The 24,822-nt window shown below is 38.2% G+C and overlaps 1 protein-coding gene across 1 annotated transcript in view; it reads left to right on the plus strand.

Moving 5' to 3' along the window:
* Window positions 1-1,910: 1,910 nt before the first annotated feature.
* LOC129749929 (uncharacterized) overlaps window positions 1,911-24,822 on the plus strand; it is a 62,444-nt gene continuing 39,532 nt past the window's right edge. The window contains exon 1 of the mRNA XM_055745061.1: window positions 1,911-1,930. The gene's annotated coding sequence lies outside the window, so the exon portion shown is untranslated. The remainder of the gene's footprint in view (window positions 1,931-24,822) is intronic.

A 24,822-nucleotide genomic window follows, 5' to 3' on the forward strand; every position in this document is an offset into this window, starting at 1 on the left:
ACTAATTTTTTTTCTTTCTAAATGAGTTATAATTCAGTACTCGTAGGATGTTAAAATATCTCAAATTATATCAAAAAATCTATACGGTCATAGCTAAATTATATCAGTTTTTGATATGCTCCTATCAAGATTATATCTCGTTCAGATAGCAAAGTTTGATATTGGACAGAACAAATTATATCAAAATTATAACTCATCGAGATATGAGTGCTTCGAGAAAATTTTCTAGTGGAAGGTGAATAAACCACTTTATTTGATAAAACCATGCCCCATTTTTGGTTTCCCAAAAATTTGATTCAATTTTATGAATCTGTTGAGCGAAACTCGTTAATGTAAGGTTTGAGCCGTTGACTTCGATGTCCGTGTTTCAGAAAAAGTTGTACGAATAACAAAATAAGATATAATCATTTTATTTTAGGACAATCCGAAAAAAATCTTGATCATTGAATATGAGCCCGATCAGGAGACCATATCAAAATAATAACTCAAATGTATCTCACCAAGATATTTATATCTGATTCAGTTATAATTAAGTAGTCTAAATTTTCGATTTTAAGTTTCTCCAATTTGAATTATATCTTATTCTGATTGACAGACTTGAATGGGGTTGAGCTCATTTTCAATGATAAAATTTTTTTGCGGATTGTCCTTAAATAAAATGATTATATCTTATTTTGATATACGAACAACTTTTTCTGAAACACGGACATCGAAGTTAACGGCCCAAACCGTACTTTAATGAAATTCGCTTAACAGATTCTTGAAATAGAATCCTATTTTTAGGAAACCATAAATGGAACATGGTTTCAGCAAATAATGTGGGTTATTGACATTCCACTAAAAAGTTTCTCGAAGCATGCATATCTAGATAAGTTATAATTCTGATAGGTTTTGTTCTGCCTAATATCAAACTATGCTATCTGAACGAGATATAATCTTGATAGGAGCATATCAAAAACTGATATAATTTAGCTATGATCGTATAGATTTTCTGATATAATTTGAGATATTTTAACATCCTACGAGTACTGAATTATAACTTGTTTAGATAGAAAATAAATTAGTTTCAAAATATCTCATCTTGATATAATTTTGTTTTCCCCTCCTGATCGGGAGCTCAACCCCATTCAAGTTTGTCAATCAGAATAAGATATAATCCAGATTAGAAAAACTTAAAATCGAAATTTTGGAGTACTTAATTATAACTGAATCAGATGTAAATATCTTGGTGAGATACGTTTGAGTTATTATTTTGATATGCTCTCCTGATCGGGTACTCAGTTGCGTTGGTCGTTTGTTGAGAAATTGAAGACACGCATAGATAAGCGAACTTAACAGCAGCGGTGGACAACGACTTGCTGCAGTCCATTGGGCGCTTGATGATTTTCTTCTTTTATCTTCGGTGAAGCCATTTCTTTTGTGGATGCTGCAGGCTATGCCCCGACTGATTTTCCGTGATCTGGTTCCTCGGGTATTTCTAAAGAGAAGGCATGTAGTGGCAGGAGACGGGACCGTGTAAAGTGAGCTTTTTCCTAGCTCTTCTTTGTTTTTCCTTTCCCATCTCATTTCGTGGTCACTCCATACAATACCTACTAGTTGTCGGATTGGACGAGGAAGGACGGCTAAATCTACTTTTTCCGCAATGGCTTTATCTAGGATTTGCTGCGGAATAATGTATTCAAATTGTATGGTGAATGATGATGGCAAGCCCCATAGCCAGGCATCTCGCGCGGATCAACCAGCCTCTTGATTAATGGATGTGAGGCACTTAATCTGTTCGGTTTTCTACGCATCAAGCATTGGGACTTTGGGACGGGTTTCTCACAGTACATCACTTGGGTTACATTGTAAGCATTTCTAATAATGTGTTCTTTTTTTTTCTCTTTTATCTTTTCAGCGCGGATATTCACTGCTGATTACGAAACATACGGTATGTAAGATGGACGTTTTGAAAGGCTTAAGTTTATGTTATATACGATTTTTTCTTCAGTTTAAGCTTTGATGTTGTTTTTTCCGTTTTTTCGTCATGTTTTTTAAAGTAATTAAACTTAGTTAATCATGTGAATAATTGAACCAGATAATTTTTTGAAATCTATATTTAAATTATTATTCATATTCAATTTAGAAAATTTTGTAATTCTGAATATTTAAACAGTTTTAACAATTCTGACACGTTTGAAAAGTTTGACTACTTTGACAATTTAGAAAAATTTTGATAATTATGAAAATTTTAAAAATTTGGACATGTTGGCAATTTTTTAAATTTTTCAATTTTGACATTTTACATGTTTTTGAATTTTTGCCAAATTGTTAAACACTTTGTAAGTATTGTTAATTTTTGATATTTGGTCATTTTGTTTCATTCGTCTTTTTAGGCTCTACACGGCTTTTATACTCTCGCAGATTCATATTATTGTCATTGACCGTGGTATTTTATTAGGGGCTCTTCCAGAGACCTCCAATGAAAAAGAGTCCTTAGGAAGAAAATGTTGTCTAGCAACACCGGTGAAGATGTTTTTCTCTTCACTTGTTTTTGCCCGTCACCTTAGCCCAACAATCGACAAAGGGTTTTATATTTTATTGAAAGAGATAAAAATTCCATTCCGGTTAGTTTCGGACGCTGCTCAATGGCGATAGTAACAGCAGGCCATAAAACAAAAGCAAGTCCATTACCTACATGTACCTACATTACATTACAACGGAACAGCAGGCCGTGAGCTGCCCGGTCGAAATTAATCTTCCCTAGATATAGGAAGAAAGCTGCCCCCGCTTGCTGCGTTAATATTCTGGTTTGATACAGGTTCTCGCAGTACCTATATAGTAGGCTTCGGCTTTTGGTATTTCGTTTCCTCCTAGGACCCGCGGAGGAAATTCAACTTGGTCTGGGGGTAAATTGAAACCAAACGAGATTTTAGGTCTCTGAGACCAATTAACATAAGAACCACGATAACCGCTCACAGGTGTGCGACCGTTAAGAGTTCAGTAGTTTTTCCGATTAGTTTTATTTTGTCAAATAAAACAAATCGTTCAGGTTATTTTGAATTGAACTATCATTGGTGTCTAAGTTGGTTAGGTATTGATAACTTTTTTTTTCATCCGTCGCAATCAAAACACCGTAAGCAGATTATTTCGTCTCCAAAAGAGTGACAATTGCATCAGACCCACCAGACCTGTGTGATATTGTGGTGGCAAGTTGGGGCTAGTTTTTTCCCCCAACGACGCCTCACAGTGTTTCTACCTATATCTGCAATAAACTTGCCAGACACACCGAATCACAAGAAGTGCATTAGCTCGTAAACACTAACTAACCATCTCGCGTTTGTGTATGATCGTATAGAGTTGGTGAATTAAATGCGCCTTTTTAGCGTTTATTCAAAAAACGTCGACGTCGCCAAAGTCCAAACGAGACAGTTGCAAATAATCAGTAGTTAAAACGATTGCGCGAAGACAGCTTTATGAATAGAATTGTGCAATTTGGCGACTGCCAGTGGATGATGATGATGGCAATAATGGCGTTTGGCGCGAAAAAGGAGGCCATCCATTGGTTGTTGGTCTGAATCAACTCTTTAGCAAGCCGTTCTATTTTATGGTTATGTTATCATTTCACAATTTCGAAATCGACCACGTTGGTGAAGATTGATTGAAAATCGTTTTTCTGTGCTTGGCAGAGTAAATTTTCCATCAATCTTTCGGGAGCTATTGTAGGGCTGTGTGGCCTCCTGTGATGGCTAAACGATACGGTACCAAAAGCCTTGGGCAGTTTCATCGGATTACTTGGATTGAAGATTTTGTCTTCCGCAGCAGTAGCAGGAAGATTTCCATCAGTCGCCCAGAGCTCCCTAACAAAGCGCTGAGCCTCGGCCTAAACCTGGTGGTTAAGCTATCAGAGCAACGGACAGTTTCGCAAGTTGCCTGTACGTACCGAAACCAGAAACGGTTCACTGCTGCTGTAGATTGCAGAAATCGCTCGCAGCCATCCTGCGTCCAATGAACGAGAATGGCCGGCCACCGTCCACTGAGATGGCTCCCTGGCAAAAGCACGCACACGGTAGTGCAAATAAAGTCCACAATAATACGCCTCATTTCGCGTTAAATGCATTTCTTGAGCTTTTAATAATAATTTTTCTGCCTTATGCCAGAAGCGCAATTTCTAGCAAGCAATAGTCCAAACGGAGTAGGCTTTGCTTATGGACTTGACCGGTAAACTGCGCGGCGATAGTGGTAATTTTTATTAGCGCGCATATCAAAATCAACCTTCTCTCGCGATCGCTGCAACCTATGCAGGCAACTCGCACGAAGATGAAGATGCGGAGAAGGAGACGAAGTCACCTCCTGGCGATTGCAACCGCACAAATAAGCTGCCGCGACTGGTTGCGATGGATGGCTCAAGTCAGTTGCGTTTGTTGTTCGCATTGGTTTTAATTTTTGCTTTATTTTATTTGTTGCCTGGCCGGGTGCACTTTTCGCTGGAGCCTTCGTCGGGTAAAGTTAAGCTGGGTGTCTAACCGTAAGAGTTGCGTCCGTTGATGGGGTGGACATAGGGAAATTAAGAGGAATCTTCGATCGGTCAGAGTTTCGAGAAAAGGGTGAGCAACATTACACGTTGATTTTGAAACGCACGCACTCCGAACGCTCGACAAGTTGCTTTCAATGGCAGGATCGTAGCAGGCAATGGTAAATGCCGTACACGGAAAGTGTTTTTGAAGAAAATGAGTTTTTATTGTTTATTCTAATCCTTTTTCAATTGGCTTCGGTGTTTAATTTTCTGAATCGAAAATTAAGTTTTTTTTTATTGGGTTCGTTTTTGGTTAGATAACCGTACAGACTTTAACTTAAAACTAAGGAAAACTACCTATAACACTTAATTGAATTTACGCATACACTTATCAAAATTAAAAACATGGACACTGAGTTAAAAAGTTCACAACATTTGTCGATGGGTTTTTTCCGGCCAATTGAATCAAATTGAATAATTGAAAAAAAACATGAAAAAGTTTGGCGTTCCTCATTTTTCGAGGATTGATTATAATCTAAATAAATGTAAAAATTTCGGTGGGTTCTCGAAAGTTCCTTGTCAAAAGATTCAATAAAGTTGGTTAATTTTTAATAAAAATTCACACATATATAGTCGAATTCACATCTACAAAGTTGATGGGACGTAAGCGCGATATGTTCAGCTAATGTTAGTCTATTATCGATAGATTTCACATTCTCCAAAGCAGATCCAGGGAGTTGATAGTCAAAATTCACAGCATTGAATGCACGTGTAAAGTTGACTTACACCGTTTTACTCTTGCCGTCATTCCACTGGAGAGGCACCATTTTACTAATCGTCCGATATCAGTTTGTAGGTAAGTCAACGGCACTGACAATCTTTCTGAAAAGCTTTAGATCGTCGGCACAGAGCAGTGTGTCGGACTGAAGCGTTTGACACAAGTCATTCACGAAAATTACGAACAGAAGAGGTCCAAAGTGACTTCCTTGCGGTACACCAGATGATGACGTTGCGAATGTTCTTGATCGAGCGTGTTTATTTTTTGTGAAAGTATGACGATGAGTGAGGTATGATGCAATCCAATAGAGTGACCAAGCTGAGAATCTAGTCGATCCATTTTTTGTAATGAGGATTCCATCCACTTGGCAACCTTTCTCTAAGCTATTACTAAGGAAACTAACGTGACGCATCAAATTAGTAACAGTCGACTGTTTCTTCACGAATCCATGTAGGGATTCCGAAATCAACGATTTTACAGCAGCATACAATCGTTCCTGCATCAGAACTCAAAAATTTTCGAGATTGAGTTTTAAATTGAGATGGGGCGATAATTTTCTACACAGTGAGTGTTGCTTGAGCGAAAGACAGAAGAACAGAATTTTCCGATTAGTTGAAAAGACCTTTATTCAGCAATATGTACGTTTATTCGGTGGCGTTAATAAATTCCTTAAATGATAGAATAGCAAAGAAACGCTCCTACATCAACTGCCACATTGTTTAGGGTTTCATTTAGTTAAATACGTTTTTTTTTATAAATTAGTTTTGTAAAATGGATGACTTACGGTTAGTAGCACGTGTACTGTATTCTTTCAAAAAGAGTTATCAAAGTATGGATGCTTTCGCAGCACGTGAGCTGGGAAGATTTGTTTACGTTTGGTTATAATTTATCAATGCTATTGCATAAATTTACCTGAATGGTAGTACATATAAAAATTACGGTTTAACGAATGTTCCTACCACTTACAACTTACAGCTAAACTAACTCACTAAATTAATTTAGATTTACAAACAATATTCGTTCTAACGATTTACAATTTAACTTTGGCACACAATTCACTAGCACACTTGCTCTGCTTCTGATTTTTCGTGTGCAAAGACCTGCGGTTACTTTGATCATTTTTCGTGATTCGAATTCTGAATGACAGCAAATGGCAAGGTGGCTATCAAAGTAAAGGTGCTTCACTCCGGATGGTTGTAACAGTGAGCGTAACCCGATTTATGTATCGGAGTGATAGTAGCAACTTTCCAAGCACTAGGAAAAGTCTTTTCAGCTAGAGATGCAATAAACTTAGTTTTTCTGAGCACATTGTAATCTATAACAATAAAAGAAAAAAAAGGATCAATTTTAGATTGAATTTTGACCGTTTTTTTGTTCAAAATGAGAAGTTCTTAATCCCAATCAGAAGCATCTTCTAACATTTTTTTTTGTTTCGATTATAACGGGTGGCAATAAAAAAATTTAATTTGAAGTTGTGAAAAAAAGTCAAGTGTACTTGAAGAAGATCGATTTATTGGAATTAAAGGCACAATGTCGGAAAACCAATAAGCTCAAAGTTTCGAAAAAAAATCTTCGATGGGCGACACTGAGGCCGAATTGTTGGGTTGCGGTTCTTGGGTCGCCGACCGTGACCTAGGGGATTACGTTTAAGTTTTCTAAGCCAGAGGCCATGAGATCGAGACTCGGTCACGGCACACATAGTAGTCTTTGTGGGCTTGTGGTGTTAGCATTAGTAAGATGCTAGCCATTATATCCTTGAAGGATGTACACTTTAGTCTTAAGTGTCTGTTCGTTTTTTATTTAACCAACCAGACAGCTTTAACCATGGCTTAGAAATATCTTCCTAGGAAATGGCGATGTACTTATGTTTGAACTTGTATTCAATGTGGGGAGGATAGTATCGATTTTTTTTTTTTTTTTTTTTTTTAAATATGTCTTTATTAGTCTTTTAATCATTACATTTAAGTTACATTATTAAAGTTAAATTAAAGTGTTCAGATCAATTATGATCAGTTCAACTCTTTGATACAGTTAATTTTAAACATTGTTTATTTGATTTAAATTTGCTTAAGCAATCAATAATTTGATTTATAGGAGAATATCCTGTTGAGCAAAAAAAAAAAAAATGTATAAACTTAATCCTAAATCCTAAAAACTAACTTAATTGTAGAGAGAACGAATCTCTGCGATGGAAGACTGCATCGATTTGCCTCTGAAGTTGGAGATGATTTTGTTGGCCATCTCTCCGATCGATTCTATGCCTGCAATCCGATGAAGATCTTCGGTGCTGTGCCAAGGTGGAAGCCGCAAAATCATTTTCAGAACCTTGTTCTGAATCCTCTGGATGGCTTTCTTCCTCGTCGCGCAGCAACTAGACCAAATCGGAACTGCATACATTATCGCTGGTCGAAAGACCTGTTTGTAGATTAACATCTTATTTCGCAGACACAACCTGGATTTCCTGTTGATGAGAGAATAAAGAGATTTAGTGTATTTATTACATTTAGATTGAATATCTTCAATGTGATTTTTAAAAGTAAGATTCCGATCAAGTGTAAGTCCCAAGTACTTCACGTGATCAGACCATTCTAATGAAACCCCATTTAAAATTATGGAATGATTTTCATTAGGTTTTAAAAAATTTGCTCTTGGCTTATGGGGAAATAAAATAAGTTGAGTTTTGGAAGCGTTAGGAGAAATTTTCCACATTTTCAAGTAATTCAAAAAGGAATTTAAATTTTGTTGCAATCTACTGCGTACCACCCGTAAATTTCGACCTTTGGCTGAAAGCAAAGTATCATCAGCAAATAATCTTCTACCTTTTCCTTCTGGTACATCAGGAAGATCAGAAGTAAAAATATTGTATAAAATTGGCCCAAGTATACTACCCTGAGGGACACCAGCTCTAATGGGTGTCCTTTCAGAGCATGAATTTTGATAGCTTACTTGTAAGGTTCGGCTAGTCAAATAATTTTGAATAATTTTGGTGAGATATACAGGAAAATCAAATCGAGCTAATTTAGCTACTAAACCTTTGTGCCAAACAGTCAAAAGCTTTTTCAATATCAAGAAGAGCAACACCAGTTGAATAACCTTCAGATTTGCTAGCGTTAATCATATTAGTTACACTCAAAAGTTGATGTGTAGTAGAATGTCCATGACGAAAACCAAATTGTTCATCAGGGAAAATAGAATTCTGATTAATGTGAATCATCATTCTATTCAAAATAACTCTCTCAAATAGTTTACTTAAAGAAGGGAGCAAACTAATTGGTCGATAACTTGAAGGCTCTGAAGCACTTTTTCCAGGTTTCAAAATTGGAGTTACTTTGGCATTTTTCCATTTATTGGGAAAATAGGCCAAGTGAAACCATTTGTTGAAAATTTTAACTAAAAAATTTAAAGTGCTTTGAGGCAACTTTTTAATAAGAATATAAAAAATCCCATCTTCCCCCGGAGCTTTCATATTTTTAAATTTTTTGAAAATCAATTTAAGTTCATCAATATTTGTCTCACAAGAACTTTCAAACACATTTTGCTTTGAAAGGATATCATCAAATTCTAGGGAAATTTGAGCGTCAATAGGACTAACAACGTTTAAATTAAAATCATGAGCAGACTCAAATTGTTGGGCTAATTTTTGAGCTTTTTCTGAATTAGTTAAAAGAAGTTTATCCCCATCTTTCAAAGTAGGAATTGGCTTCTGGGGCTTTTTCAGAATTTTTGTTAATTTCCAAAATGGCTTTGAGTAGGGTTTTATGTCCTCTACTGCTTTAGCAAAATTTTCATTACGAATGAAATTTAAACGACGTTTGATCTCTTTTTGAAGGTCGCAATAAATAAATTTTAAATAAGGATCCCTAGTACGTTGATATTGGCGTCGACGAATGTTTTTCAGTCGTATCAAAAACTGAAGATCATCATCAATTAAAGGTTGATTAAATTTATGTTTAACTTTAGGTATTGAAGCGGCTTTAGCATTGACTATTGAAGTTGTCAAATTTTCTACAGCCAAATCAATATCTTCTATTGAATTCAGTGGAACGTTTACATCTAAATTACGTTCAATAAAATTCATATATCGCTCCCAGTTAGCCTTTTGAAAGTTAAAAGTTGATTTTAAAGGGTTTTCAATGGGACTTTGGGATAAAGAAAATGTTACAGGAAGGTGGTCTGAATCGAGGTCCGCATGAGTAACTAATTGACTACAATGCTCGCCTAAATCCGTTAGAACCAAATCAATTGTGGAAGGATTTCTAATTGAAGAAAAACAAGTATGCCCATTAGGATATTCAACAGTATAATAACCTGCAGAACAATCATTAAACAAAATATTCCCATTAGAATTTGATGAAATATTATTCCAAGATCGGTGTTTTGCATTAAAGTCACCAATAATAAAAAAAATAGATTTATTTCTGGTGAGTTTTTGTAAATCTCCCTTCAAAAAATTTTTCTGTTCACCGCTGCATTGAAAAGGCAAGTATGCGGCAACAATTATAATTTTCCCCATAGAAGTTTCTAATTCAATTCCAATTGTTTCTAAGACTTTTGTATTGAAAGAAGGAAGAAGTCTAAATTTGAGACGACTATTGATGACAATAGCTACACCCCCACCTTGTCGATCAAGTCGATCATTTCGTAAAATTTTAAAGAAAGCATTGCTTTTCAAGTTATTGTCTGGCTTTAAAAAAGTTTCAGTGATAGCAGCAATATGTATGTTTTGAGTTTTCAAAAATAAAAAGAATTCATCTTGGTTAGCCAGCAAAGATCTAGCGTTCCAATTCATAATATTTAAACATCTATTTGGATCCATGAGGGAATCGTAAAGTCATAATAATTTTGTTAGCATAATTAAAAGAAGTTTGGAAAGCTTCAAACATTGAATTTGCTTTCAACATAAGTTGCATCATTTCCATTAAATTTTGATGCAAAAATTTTAATTTTTCCTCAGTAATCTCACCCAAATCAACAAAATTGTTAGGATCAGAAAATGAAGGAGAAGAAAAAGTATTTGAATTTCGGGGATTTTCCCAAGCCTTCGCGTGAACGTTGAGACTTGGTTTTTTCCCATTTTTATTAGTTAAACCTGAAGAGGGCAACCCATTTTCAACCACCTCTGAGAACGATAAACAACGAGTCTGTGGCGCAGAATCAGCCCAGGTAACATTAAAATCACTTCGGGTATTACCCAGCCGTGATTCCAATGTAGACCGAGGCTGACCGCGAACAGGCAGGTTGTTTGCCGGTCTGACGTGTGAAGACGAAAAAGAGGAAGGAGGAGAAGAAACTTTTCTGGAAACTTTGGGATTTTTCCTAGAAGCAACAATTTTTGCCCTAACGGGACATTCTAGAGAATTCGAGGAATGATTACCTGCGCAATTCGCACACTTAAAAAATTCTGTTTTTGGCTTATCACCACCAAAAAGGCATTTAGATTTTTCATGATCGAATGAGCCGCAAAACATGCATCTGGCATTCATTCTACAATTTTTAGTGCCATGACAAAAAGCTTGACAACGACGACATTGCGTAATATTTTGTAAAAAATTGGTATGGGATTTACGAAAAGGTTCAAATTTTACTCGACAATGAAACATAAGACGAGCCTTTTCCAAAATTTGCAAATTATTGACCTGATCCTTTTTAAAATGGATCAAATAAAGTTCAGGAGCAAAACCAACACTACTGGTATTATTCGTGTTGGTTCCCTTCCTCATTTGAATTACTTGAATTGGAGAAAAACCTAACAAAGAATTTAATTCAGCTGTGATCTCATCCGGTGTCTGATCGCCGGTGAGACCACGAAGAACAACTTTAAATGGACGATCACTTCTAGTGTCGTACGTAAAAAATTGGTGTTTTTCATTATTCAAATAATTTAAATTTTTTTGAAAATCATTAAAAGATTCCGCCAATATACGAGCAGTTCCCCTTCGACCGATCTGAAAAGAAATCTTCACATCCTTAACGGAAGTGACGATTTCTTTTCGAAAGGCATTGAAGTCAGGAATCGTGACCGTTATTGGTGGAATCTTTTCGTTTTTAAGAGTATTAGAAGAAGAAGGTTTCTTAGTACTCTTATCAGAATTAAATATGAATATTTCCTCATCACCGATGTTATGAAGGACATCGAATGAGTTGGAAATTTCAACTTTTTTGGGCGATGGACCTGAATTAGGCTCGGCAATTCGTTTCCTACCGGCCCTTGAGCCAGCCGATGACTTCCCCATGCTGGAAAGAAAAGAGAAAATATGAATAAAAGAAAATGAAAATAATCTTAGCACTGAAAAGTGCTGATTGAAATACAGGTAAGGAAAAAATAAATAATGTAAAATGTTCCTGCAGGTACACAGCAACGATACGATGCTCCGGCGTACGTGTTGACGGCTCAACGGTACAGATGGAAGTGTGATAGTATCGATCGTTTTCGGGGATGTGCGACTTCGAAAGAGGGAAGTAACTTTCGTCGTCCAAAACAAAACATTTTCCGGAATAAATTTTTATCATCCAGCGGCATTGAGATTTAAGAGTAGAAATCTGATTCTCGGTGTATTCTGGGGCCCTTGCTTTCTTTCGGTACTTAACACCAACTTTTTTCAATGTCTTGCCAATGTACTGGTAAGCATAATTGAACTATTTGGCGGTATCCCGTTGCCTCAGTGAATCCATGTTGTTGAAGGCACGAGAAAGAGAACGAAGTTTTTTTGCGTCCATAATTTTCGGTGGTCTGTAACTACCTTGTTTGTGAATAGTTGTTGGGGATTTTAAGATATAGTAAACAGTGGAAGCTAACAAATACACTCTCTCATTTTTATCTGAGCTATATTATCTCGGAAAAAAATCCAAAATTTAAGTCACCCGTTAGTCATTCTACTATTTTTATGGCATTCGCATGCTTATCAATATTGCAGTTGGCGGGCAGTAATTGAAAAACTTATCCGGTACAACTGTGTTCGATGTTTACTTCTGGGCTCGAACTCGCGGACATCGGATCAAGAGGCAACTGACTTTTCAACTGAGCTTTATCTCAAGCTTAACCTTCTAACGAAACTGCTGTTTTGGAAAAACGTGTTTTCGGGATCAGGCTCGACTTTCGTTTGGAGTTGACGTACTTCCATAAACACATTGGTTTAGTTCGGATATACTTCTGAAGTAACGATACTTTCATATTCTTCAAAAATCATCGATGAGTTTTGAACTAAAAAAAAACTTTTTAGAAACTCGCAATTGATCCTAAATTGGCTCAGTCTACTGAATCAAAGCAATCAAAAGATTCCCTTAAATTCAACTACGGTATAAGAATAGTTCATATGCCTGTATTTCAATAGAAACTTACTATTTTCTACAGTGAGCGTTTTCGATTGATGACCGATATCTGAACTTTATACCGTGTGGTTGAATTAAAGGGAATATTTCGATTCAGTAGAATTATTCAACCAAGTAGGCTCATAACACATAAAAGGGTGGCTAAGTCTATTGTTCTATATATTTACTTATTTGGTTCGGCATTTTTTTTAAGTTGAGGAAGTTTTGGTAATAAAGACATCCATAAAAATTGACCTACAAGTATAGTCAATAAAATTTTCACGTTTTGTACAATGATTTTAGCTATCCGAAATCGGATATTTTAAGTGGCACGATAAAAGCCTTAAATCTGCAGTCAAAATGGATGGGTGGAATCATTCAACTGTCAGTGCTATCGCTTCCGTTTGAAACAATGATCGTAGTAAATGGTTGTGGAACGCTTTTCCGCGAAATTACACCCAAGAAGGGGTTTCCCCGCTCTAAGACCCTAACTAGAGCCTACACATTATCTACAGCTGTTGTGAGAGACATGTCTGTGACTGCAGTCCTATCGGGTCCCCTGACAACATTGGTTGAATAGAAGAGAAAATAGGAAGCGCAAAGTCGTTTCCGCGCGGCCATAGATCGTCATCGAGTTGATGTCGGCCTGTCCTCTTGCTCAAAAGCCTTTCAATACACGAAAATTGTGCTCACCACAATACAATTGAGAAGCTGAATACCAAACCAAAACCCATCACGCTATTCGGTTGGAGAAAGGAAGAAAAAGAAGAAGCCAATTTGGAACACACTGATTGGCGGAAAATAGTTAGCTCTACAGTGGTCCTGATTTGTAATTATACCTAGGCCTACTGTGAAAGGTCACCCGGATTGTGCAACTCGAACCAGACGACTCTATTGCTATCGAAAGTTGCAATCTGCGAGCTGCCATCTGGTCTACTGAGATGCATTCTTCACAAAGTCCTCCCGAACTCTTCCCTTTTGCATCGGAGCATCAAAGCAGGCTGACTCCTGTTGTTGTTTTTGTTTTGAAATTGTTTTCCTCCTCTTTTGAGGGCTAGACGACAGAAAGGTGGGATTTCGAGAAGTCGGACATCGTCAATTCATTCGTCACCCGCCCGCCAGATCCAAAAAGTAGCTGCGTTTCGGTGGTGTTTGTGTGGGTGCGCGCATGTGATCGTTATTTATTTGCATATCAAACCGCGTGTAATATCCACGAGATCGCACGGTTGTTTCCATTGGGCAGTGTAGGAAAACTTGCCAGCAATGAGGCGGAGGAAGAGGGATAAATGGAAAGCATATTGGGCGGCTTCCGATGGGCGGCCAATTGCTTTGATGTTTTCTTTTTTCAGCATCGCGATATCGCGGATTGGGTATTCTCGCACGCGAGTTCTTTCGTCAACGAGATTTTTTCTCTTCGTTTCCTCCTGCTTCTTCAACAGCCAAATCGGTACTCACATCTTTTGTTTGGAACCAGGTTGACCGTGAATCTTCCGGCTTCTTCCCTGACGAAACAAACGGGCGGCTGCCATCAGGGCCGCAAGTGATGGTGGCAGTAGATTTTTATTTACTTCAATTAAATTCAATTCAATTATTGAATGATGAATGCATTGTATTGTGTGTTTTTATTATAATTTACCTTTTTGTATAATTGGAAACATGATGTATCAATGTTTTACGGCCATACACATGTCCATTAGGCGGCTGCTATTATTACACAAAAAGGGTCTCTGTGTACGATTTCGATTCTGCTTCGAGCTGATCCGGTCCGTTTGATCCGTCCACACCCCCGCGGAACAAAGCCGCGAAGGATCACTCGATGGCGGCTCCCTTTTTTGTCGAACTCTTGAGCGAGGCGGCAAATCTCGTCTGCCTGCCTGTTTCTTCCGCTGACGTTGGATGGAGCGTGACTTTCGCCTACTTCGATTGTGCTCGGGCGGAGTATTTTTTGGTATGACAAAGGGTTGAATTATTGTTATCATTTGTACGAGGAATCTTTCACATGACGTCACAAATACCTACACGCTTGGGGGGAATTTTGCAGACTTTAAGGGATTTAGTGCATTGTTTTTGTTTATTTCTTCGTCCGTCTAGGGTCGGTTCACGTAAGGGTGATGGGAGTGAAAGGACACGGCACGGTACTCATCTACGGGAAACTTCTTGAAGAGCCAAGAATCGATGCAAGTTGACAATTTGCGGTACCTCGCGGAGGGCGGCATCCTTTGTGCTTTCTGTTAGAGAAGGAAATCCACCTCACTCTTCTCTTCCGATCGAAGCTGATCACAAGTTGGATGTGAGCAAATGAAGCGGAACGAATTGATCATTCTGCACTTCTACCTCTCCTGTGTCCCTGCTCTTAAGCGGCATTTTGCATCAGCTTTATGCAATTGGTTTAACCGACAAGAAGAATGGAATTGATAGGATTAATTTTTAAACACTTATAATTGCCAATGAAAGAGAAACAATCCCGTTTCATGTTTTGCCGACCAATCATGCTGAAGGAACACAGAAGATACTGCGTTCGGCTTAAGTCGGAGTTTTCTTTGCCTAATTTGACTAGTCTACTTTGTTTATCATGGGAGATGCGACACGTTGGGCGGTTGTTCTTTCACCGATACCAAATTTGGTCAACAATTTTGATTATATTGTCACTGAATCAAACTGTTTTATTTTAGTTAAACATAGGCTGTTGTGGAACATGGGTAGTGATTTTTTGAACAAGAGATCATTAGTAGGTTTTGTAACATGAGCATCGACGGCTATGAGTTCAACTATTTCTCTTCGTCGTATTCAACAAATAAATTGAAGTTTTTTATTAAATGATAAAAAAGTCTGTTCTGTTGATCACTTCACTCTGGTCTGGCCCCAACTATATAAAAGTTTAAAAATCTATCTAAAATAATTTGAATTTTAATCACTTTTGCCGACATTTTATGATAACACGAACAAAAATATTGCAGAAAAACAATGATACTTCCGCCATTCATTGATCAAATCCTCTTGTGCCGATCATTTTCAGATATTAGGGGTTAAATTTTTCTACCGACAGCAGCATTTTTTAAACTGAATTTTTATGATTGAAAATATTTTCTTCGACATTTCTTCGAAAAATTCAATACCTATACTATTGGGAAACTTGGTATCTATCTGTCTTAAATTTCAATTCCAAGTTTACCTTGCCTGCATCATTTCAAACGAGAGTTCAATAACTTTGCAACTGTAAGCGTTTCTTCAACGTCGAAGGGATAAAATTCCTTTCAACGAAACCACAGAAAGGTGCCACCTTTATCAGAAGAGGGCACACACAAATGCAAATAATTTGCAATCTGCTGCCTCCCTCACCGCTCCATTTGGACTCTGGGCGAATTAGTTGTTGGTTGAACCCCTCAAACAACCAACACAGCGGAAGGGAGAAGTATTGTTAGTTCGATTTCAATCCAAGAAGTGTTGGAGCAGGGAAGGTGAGACAAAAGAAGAATCGAAACCAGATTATTTCTTTGTTATACGACCAGATATTGTCTTACGCCGGGACATTCACGCGAATCTGATCGGTTGACCGCTCTGGCGCGCGGTCTTGCCAGGGCAGTAATAATAAAAGAGAAAGAATGGCGAATAATAAAAATAAAGACAGCTAATGAAAAATAAAAACGGCTGCTGGCCCCGGCTCGAGGGCAGTTCATCGTCGTTGCGGTCCTTCGAACCGGCTTTCGTATCTGGAACGCTTCTGGAATGAGATCCGGAGTTGAGGTTTGACGAGGGGTTGAATTCTCACGTGTATTTTGCATTATGACTCCTTTTGGAGATGAGTAGAGAATAAAATAAAACAACATTCAACATATCAGCAGCGATCTGGATGGGTCAGCAGTAGGATATGCAAAAAAAAACAACGGCGAATCCGCACAGCGAACCGACAAATCGATGCCATAAAAAATCAGCGAAAGAAGTTGGAAAAACGACAATCAGCTCTAGCGACTCTGTTGGACTCAGCGGAGCAAAGCGCAGGCCAGGATGATGACGATGATCATTGAATTTCATTGCCAAGAAGAGTGACGAAGGGGCTGGAACAAAGGTTTAATTAAAAACCATTTACACCGTGCATCGGAGCAGCTTTGGAAATTTACACATTCAGATCTACGGAGAGAAATTGGAAACCTTTTATCGCCACTTAGCCTCCATTGACAGGTGAGGTTAAGATAAACCTCTCGATTGACAGGTTGACCGACACACACACACATTGGTAAAGTAAGCGCGAGGATGAGAACAACTTGGTTTTCCGCCTATCGGTCAGTGCTGCCAGCTAGTGGTGAATAATGGACATTTCTAAGACCTTCACCGTAGGCTCAACGTATGCACTTACTTGAGCCGACCATCCTGATGTAATATTTTTACCTTGTAATAGACCATAATCAGTCGACTGTCTTTCCTTACTTTGTTTGTCGTTAGTTAAAGTTGTCCGTCCTCGTCCCGGTATCTAAGCAGGCGTGGAATGCAAACTGGGCTCCGGTTGGAAAGGTGATGGGAAAGACTTTAGATTGTGTCGCAAATTCCTAGTGGTGGCTAAAGTTTCCTTGAAAGATACGCGCTCAATTAAGCTTATAATTACATATGAATAGCAAAGATCTAAACAACAAAAATTATTGCGTGAAAGAGAAAGTTGCCACGATTTTTTCGCCTTGCTTGCTTGGCCGAGGGGCTTCTTTTGGACGGTCGCTATTCGTCGTCACCATTTTAGCACGATAAAGTTAGTGCTGGCTGGCCAACTAGCGAGCAGCAGCAGGTCTGGTCAGTAAGTACAATTGCGAAATGAATAGGTTTCTTTTTGCCATTTGTTATTACCACCCCCTCCGGCCTGTTCCCCATCGCCCTTTTTCGGATCGGATTGTCCTGCATCACGCGAATCGCATTAGGCAGTCCGTCCCCAAAGCCTCCCTAACATTGGAAAGAAGGGGATTTGACAAGACAAGCAGGCCATGCTGCGGGCACTCAGGCTGGGGTGTCTCTATTATTTCACCAACTATCGAGCTGCAGATGCCGAGGATAGTGCGCGCGGAGACACTTGTTTGTTGCGTTGCGTTAGATTGCGTTGTTTCTGGTTGATTTTTACCGCGTTTGTTCAAATATGGACTGGACCCTCTGCGGCACGGATAAGGTTGGACGATGTGTACGCAACCACCTACCTAACCTATCTTATAATACCAAACGTGGAGCTCTACCAACGTCAGATGAAGAGAGGCCGTATTATTATGATGATAACGATGGTAGTAAGTTGATTAAAATGATTGACAAAGGCTTGCTGCGATTTCCCCGAACCTGCAATTTAATTGAACTAGAGTGAATGCGGACATTTGTTATAGCTTTTCGTTTGTTTGTTTTTCATATATTTTCCCAAACGGGAATTTGAAAAAATGAAGATTTTTTTTCCACAAAAATTGGGTTTTTATAATATTTCATTCTTGCGGCAAAGCCACAACCAACGAGGATGGAGGGGCCGATACGGCACAAAGCCGCCTAAGCTCCCAAATCCGAGGTGGCCGCCGACGCGCCATCTGAAGCGGCGGCCATAATACATTGGCCTAGGTCTGCCGAGGCTTCCTAAGTCTGCGGGAAAGCTAGGGGTAATCCCTTAGCTCTGTTCGCCACGCGACAGCGTGAAGGACAAGATGTCTTTCAAGTTCGAACGCGCAGCGTCGCTAAAGGTTTCTCTTGTTTTCAGACCTATTTGTACAACTTGTATAGTTTTGGAAACCTTGGAAAACTTCAAAAGAGTATTTGAAACGGTTGATCAAGCAATTCTGATTGATGTGTTAACCAGAACCAAATTTGGTTCATCTTACTCGCGATGCAGAGAAAATAACTCAGGTGTCCCATAAGGTAGTGTGTTGGGTCCTTTGTCATTCATACTTTACATCAGTGACATAAAAAAACGTTTCCAGTAAGGACGTCTAAAGCTATTTGCGTATGATTCAGTCTCTTCTTGGAGTGGCAACGATTTGGAGCACGTCATACAAGAAGCAAATGTCGAAGTCTGTTCAAACCTATCTATTAATGGTTGTGCAATCGAAAGAGTACGTCAAGTCAAATACCAGGGAGTACAAATCGATGTAAATTTTGTAGCTCACATCGACTATACTATTATGAAGATTGCTATAAAATACGGAGTACTTTGACGAATTAGTAGATACATGACATTCTGGTAAAAAAATCTACGTCTAATCAGTTACATATTACGCCACAATTTGATTATTGCGCTACAATATTGCTCCATGCATCAGATACACAGAAGAATTAAAAACAAGATAATGAGAGTGGTAATACGATACATCCGATATACTCCTAGTGCTTTAATGCTTGATATGCAGCAATCATTGTTAGTTAAGCAGAGGATTACATGAAACAGTTTAATTTTTATATTCAAAATAAAGAAAGGAATGTCACTAACTTATTAATTGGATGGCTTGCAGTACGGAATCTGTATCCACAGACACAGTACAAGGAGAGCTCAAGATTTTAGATTGCCAAACACGAAAAAAGAGATGACCAAACGAAATATTTCCTACAACGGATTGAATATGTATAGGTGGATCTATTGATGAACATCAAAGACAGTTCAAACTTGAATGTTTTTAAGAAACTGACAGTACCATATGTGAAACAGCCAATTCAATAAAAAGACTAATCTTAAAAAGGATCATACCAATGTGATGAAGCTCTGACGAAGTATCAGAGAGAAAATTGTGCGGCGATGGACATACGCGGGAGTAAGACGAACAAGTCGTACAGAAACTGAGCTAATAATGTTAACATAATTGGCCGGGTTCCAGAGGATAAAAAGTCCCTCCCACTCCTTGAAAAACGTATGGGGTGGAGGAAGGACCCAAATGGGCGAATGGAACCATCACAAAATTGGTACCCCATGGTAGTCACTTAGGACCACATCTCTTCGTATTATTCGGGCGTTGGCAATATTCGACTACTCGCTTAGTCGAAGATCACTCAGTAATAAAAGATACATAAAAGTATGTTGTGATGAAAGACTCTTATTTTGCTTAGCGTTAGGTTACTACAACATTATTCTTTATCTCATTGTTTTAACAGTCTACAGTATGAAGTTGCCTTCAACCGTGGCCTAGAGGATAGCGTTCAAGTGTTCCAAGCCAGAGGTCTTGAGATCAAATCCCGGTCACGGCATACATAGTACACTGTCTGTGGGTCGGTGGTTTTAGCATTTGTAAGATGCTAGCCATCTTATCCTTGAAAGATGTACGCCTTAGAGTAATGTAGATGAGATCTCTTCAAAGAAACTGAAGTTTCACTGAGATCCTATATGTGTATGTTCGTTTTTTTAAGTTGTTATGCTTATGATAGATACACAGCCAGATTTTGTCAACATTTCGTTGAGCAGTAAAAGTACATTGTCGACCCATCTTAACTCGGTCGGGCCCTATGTGCAGTATTAGACGCAAAGACAACAGGAAAACAGGGAGAAAGAAACGTGGACAACAGTATCATACGTTTCCATAATTTTTATCGGGTTTTTCTCGAAATATTTAAATTCTTGGCTTAAATTTACTCAACTTAGTACCTTAACTCTGGCCATTGACCTTTGATATAGCGCCATTGATCACTCTTAAAAAGAAACATTGAAGCTCCATAAAATGCTTCAAAAATTTTCCAAAAGATTTTATTAAAAAAAAAATCATCATCCTCATATGCATACAGTACCGTTCATAATCATATAGAAATTGGAAGCTCGCGCTCTGCCATTTTGACTTTGAACTCCCATAACTTTTTACTTTGATGATATTCTTTGATCAAATTTTCTGCGTAAGATAGATCAACTATCACACTATCATATCACGAAATTTGAGTTTCATAAAGAATGTGTGGCCAGAGATAGAGTAATTCTACAAAAATCGAACTTTTTGGACTTTTACCATTCAAACTGCAATATCTCTGAAAATACGTAGCATTTTTTATTGAAATTTTGCCGAGTGATTGTTGAAATATAAAGTTAACATATCTGAAGTTTTTGAAAAGTTCTATCGATGAGATCAAAAGTTACGCGATGTACAATATTTCAGGCATGAACCTTAAAATGCATTTTTATTTTTCAACACTTTCAACACACCCAACCTCTCCAACACTTGCCCACTTCCACAATTTTTCGAGGATGATCCTCGGAGGATCTGTGGGATATTTGATTTTGTGGATGAAATTCTAAAAGCATAAGTTTTCCGCCATGATGCGTTCTATTTCTCGTTCCGTCGGATGGCAGTCTTTAATCAAAATTTCCACGGACGAAAAAAAAAACGCGTGCGTTGTATTCAAACCAACGCCTACTCCTTTCCTTAAAGTTGACAATATTTATAAAGTTGTCATTTTTTCAAAGTGAAGCATATTAAATCGGTTTATAAAATTTATAAACTGCTTTTCCTAAGTACATTTTTGATTAAGGGAAATTTCAGTTTTGATTTAGGCTAATTTAAACCCGTTTCTCTCTGGAATTCAGACACTTGTCAAAGGCTTACTGAAGAAAACTTTTCCAAGCCACAAATTGCAGCTAACATAAAAACAAATGAGCCAACTCCGAACAGGTGAAGAGTGCATCCCTTGAACGCGACCTGCTGATGGTACGGCGTCGTTTTATGAACGATCCGTTCCGGGCGGCGTTGTCCGCGGCTTTTGCTGACCATCTATTTCGAGGACGCTCGGGGAAGGGATTTCCCGAACCAGTTCCCCTACGAAGGGGTGAGTGGGTCATCGAAGAAGTACGAGGGAAACGAGGAAACATAACAACAGATCAGAAAAATGCATTTTTCTGCTTTTATAAATAGATAATCATTTCGCTCGGGCTGCGAACGGGATTATTTCATGACAAGACGATGGATTAGATCCTGGCCCTGGATAAACGCGGGGCCGCCGCTGTTGCTCCTTCATGGCAAGTGGCCGCTCTGTCGCATTGGCGATCTGGTTGAGGCAGGTTTTTCTCTACCTCGTCCACAACACCTCGCTCACTTACTTATGTTGGTTAGCCGGGAATGTTCTTCAAATGTTGTACTGCCTAATGGAGCGGCCAGCATGCAGATTTCGTTGAACTCATTTCACGCGCGCAACATTTAAATTGACGAGGAAGTGTGTGCGAGGACGCCACTGACTAGCTGGAGCGTGTTAGGGTGGTTCAATCTGATCCTGTATTCATTATTCAATCTAGTACTCATTGAACTACAGATCTTTTTGACAAAGCAGAATAACTTCGTTCAAAATCAATGATTGCTACGTTGTGAAATCGATATTTCGTGTCTTCGATTTCATTCCATCGATATGAAAGTTAGTTAGGTGACGACTTTAAAACAAATGCTTTAAGCGGTTTTTAGAAACATTAAAAATTCGAATCATCCTACAAGCAGGGTGGCATGGAACGGAAACGAGATGCAGAGGTGACGGAAAAGGGCCCAGGAATGCAGTTCGCAATTGTTGCTGGGCGCTTCTTCTCTGCTTATGAGTCGCAGGCAAGGGTTAAGTGGAAGAGGAGGTAGGCTCATGTGTGTGTATATTTTTTTCTCATTCCAACTTTAACAACTGGAAAACGAGGAGGATGAGTCCAGCACCACCACGATCCGACTGGCTGTTCCCGAACGGGCTAATGAGAACTTGTTTATTGGCTCGGCTGGGCTTATTTTTTTGCATTTTATTCCTGCAATCGAAAGAAGCCTCGTTAAGCGATGCGCCACTTTTCGCGTTTAAAGTCCTCTACAGCGGGAAGAATAATGGCCTTAGAAATGCATAGTTGAAATGTTTTAATGAGAAATGAATGTTCTCCCCGAGAAACGGTACCTTGGCAGGTTTTGTTGGCTGGTAGGTGTTTCGGACACCTTTCTGTATTTTAGAAAAGATTGCTCTTGCAGTCTAGTTTGATGCTTCTAGAAGTAAATGTTGACGGTTAAGTATAAAAAAAGTTTACTAAATTTTTTTAAACGTGCGGGATGAGCTTGGAAAGTTGATGAGCTTGGAAAGTGTATGACACGATGGAATAATGCAATAAATCCTTTGATTAGAATCAACCAATCGTAGTATGCCATGACCTACATAGCCACATTGTTACTCTTTTCCACGAGGTTAGTCCGAACAAAGCGAAATAAGCTGCCCTTTCCTAGCTATAGGTACAGAAAAACCGAATTTAAGCATTTCTGAATTAATTTTGATACTTACTTCGCAACAAATACATAATTGTTATCAGCCTAAACTCCATGAGCACTTTTTAGTAGAAAGTTGTGTATGAAGAATTCAACATTATTCAACTTTTAATAAATTTCTGTTAATCCTGGTCAACGATCAGTAGTTCACATATAGAATCACTATTTCGACAAATCCAATGGAAAATTCCAAAATTGAACTAGAATGTTTGTATATCGATTAGATACCAAGTTTTGTCACACTTCAAACCTAAATTTTTCAACAAGCCTCTTCTAAATAGATTCGCTTTGGCTCGTACACATTTTCAACGGAGCCCGATAACAATCGACCGATTAAAATCGACGTCGTACTAAATAACCGCCGATTGCACGTGCTTCAGACAGTAGTCGAATTGGTGTGACAACGAAACTTTAACAACACCATGAAATACTTAGCTCTTTTAGTGGTGCTTTTGATCCTTGGAGGAGCATTTGCCAATGCTAACTGTGGGTGTTCTAACGAAAACTCGCCCGTTTGTGGAAGTGACGGGAGAACCTATGACAACGATTGCCTCATGCAGTGCGCTATCAAATCAAATCCGGGAGTTTTTAAAGAAAAGGTCGGCGCATGTTGAACGCATTTTTAGAAGCCTGCTGATAGCTTATTCTAGGAAGTGATTGGCGTTAGCAGGTGTAAAATACAAAGATCACAATAATGGAATAAAATTAAACGAAGAATTATTTGGTTATTGAATGTTGTTAGATGATTTACTTTTGAATCGAAAGATAAAACTTTTGACGGTGAAATTCTCTTGTGCTGTTGGGGTTATGCAGATCAAGAAAAGCTCTCTTCAACATGAATTTGAACAAAACTACTATCGGAAAACGAAATAGATATGCTGAAGATTTGCTTTGCCAGCGGGGTCGTGCTGCCACCGCCCCCTGTTTTGGTATTTTGAAGGTCACCGTCTCCCATAGGAGTGTTTTTGAACAAGTTTGTATAGAAATAAAACAAAAATTAGTAATTCCATTTGGAGAATCACTGACCTAAAAGGTGCATAAAAAATCAAAACACTTAAAAAAAGAGACTGGGTAAAAATATTTGAAACTTGCTATTCCGGTGTATAAGGATGTGCAATATATGGTTCGAAAGATCTTGATGAGCTGAGAAAAAACATTATTGGGCCAAAAAAATCTTCCGTGAGATAAACCGACCTTCCGCTCTACGTTCAGGGAACCCAGGATACGATATACCGTACTGACAGGTACATTTTCTTCCTTAAAATGTTGCACCGTTAAATTTTTTTCTTGCTGGAAATGCGTTTCGTAGAACCGTACAATGCGTTCGCGGAGCACGTGCTGCTTCGACGCCATCTTTGCTTTGACTAAATTCAAACTAGCAAAACCAAACATGCCTACTGTTTCTAGGGAGCCCAAAGAGCCATTTTCTTGGAGAAAGAAAATTTTACGCTCTTTATTTGAGTAACTGAAAGGTATTAAAAACATTCTCATTTTTTATTTAACACCCGTTATTAATGAGGCGTCAAAAAGTTCGACTGGAAATTTCAATTTGAAATGCATGCCATTTCTTCAAATAATAACCGATTTTACCCACTTTTGTTGCTTTAGATTGCAAAATCCTTATATTTTTAAATAATTGATTGAAGATATCATTCAAATGATAGATAGAGAATTATCCAGGCAAATCTGTAGGGGAGTGTGTGATTACTATATTCCCTTTTCCTGTTTTTATCGTATCTATAGGAAAACTGTTGGGGAAAACCCCATTTTTTTCGCTGAAAAAAAAACAGAAGCTTATTTTGAGATTAAAAATAAAGCTTTTATACAACAGAAAATTTTATGGTTGAAGGATTTTTTTCTTCTTTTTTTCACAAATAACATTACCACAGGGACTAAGAAATATGACTTTCAATATTTTTCGTTTGTAATTTTTTCTTTAAATTTGGAAACATTTTAAGACATACTCAGAACAAAAATGATGAAGTGTGTAAAAACTACAATCATAAAATTACTAAAAGTCATGTTTCTTAGCCTCCGTGGTTATTCATGTT

This window comes from Uranotaenia lowii, chromosome 2 (assembly GCF_029784155.1).
Source record: "Uranotaenia lowii strain MFRU-FL chromosome 2, ASM2978415v1, whole genome shotgun sequence".
Classification (NCBI taxonomy): domain Eukaryota; kingdom Metazoa; phylum Arthropoda; class Insecta; order Diptera; family Culicidae; genus Uranotaenia; species Uranotaenia lowii.